Below are 1,345 nucleotides of genomic sequence, written 5' to 3' on the forward strand. Positions count from 1 at the left end.
TCGATCTTGCCAGCTGAGCTGTCTCTCCAGCTCCCAAGTGCTCACTGCTAAATGAAAGAAACCCGTGTGGAACAGCTGTGACACACCCTGTAATCCCAATGGCATAGTACTGTGGGAAAGTCAAAAATTGCAGAAATACTAAAAAGCTCGGTGATTGCAAGAGACATGGCAAAGCAAGAAAGACTGTTAGGACAGTGGATGGTTCTGTATGATAGTATAAGAGTAGAAACATGTAATTAACATTTGTCAAAACCCAGGAGGTTATGGATGTAGCTCAATGGTACAGAGAATGCTTGCCTAACTTGAGCAGGGGCCTAGCACCACAAAAACACATGATGTTCAGCCTCAAGAATGAGCCCTAAGGTAACATACTGACTTTAGTTCATAGTAATATACATTGATATCAATTTTAACAATGTATACTCATATAAGCTATTAAGAACAAGAGGGTCTGGGCAGAAGGCGGAGAACCATGAAACTATTTTCAGCTGAAATTTTCTATAAATATTAAACTCCCAAATTTAAAATGTGCCGCACTTTTTAACTGGAAAATTTCCAGATATCTAAAGACTGAGAGGACTCAGTAGCAGACCTATACAATGTGAAATAATAAAGTTTTTTTTTCAGGCATGCAACCCAGTGATCCAGATGGAACTAGAGATGTACACCAAAGAATGACAGGTACAAAAGCCTCAGGGTAAAATGTGACAGACAGTTCTTTTCTAGCATTTCAGCACTAGCTTAGGGTACCACTCCTTCCCTTATTTATCTCTGTTGTGGTTGTTTTTACAATGGCCAAGCATTGCCTTGGCAATTACAACATTGGTAAAAAAAAAAAAAAAAAAAAATTTGATCCAATGTGAGTTTCACAACCAGAAACCCTGCTCTTGAGGTACTCTGTGTCTGAATGATTTTGCTCTGCTCAGGACTTGGTAATAGGGAGGCTGTTTCAGTGCTGATTATGGGAAACCCAATAGTTGATATACTTCAGACTGTACAGTTTCAAAGTTTCATTCCTCTGGCAACCACCCACCCTGTCCTCAGCCCCTTCCCTAGCCTACCTTTCTGATGTCTCCTCTGAATGCTTTTGCCTTAGGCTCAGGGTTCTCACCTCTGGTTGCTTGCCCACACACACTGAATGCTGTTTGGCTTTATCAGTGCCACCCTGGAGGGGGGGTAGCAGAATCCTAAGAAAGAACCTCACTAGGGAGGCTCAGTGTTGGGCAGCTGGGACTGGAAAAATGACAAGATATAAAATCTGCCATGAGGCATGACTATCGTGCAGCTGAATGGAAGAAAAAGCCAAAATAGGTCGTTTTGTTTTGTTTTGTTTTGTTTTTCAAGA

Source organism: Meriones unguiculatus, chromosome 4 (genome assembly GCF_030254825.1).
Source record: "Meriones unguiculatus strain TT.TT164.6M chromosome 4, Bangor_MerUng_6.1, whole genome shotgun sequence".
In the NCBI taxonomy this organism is placed as follows: domain Eukaryota; kingdom Metazoa; phylum Chordata; class Mammalia; order Rodentia; family Muridae; genus Meriones; species Meriones unguiculatus.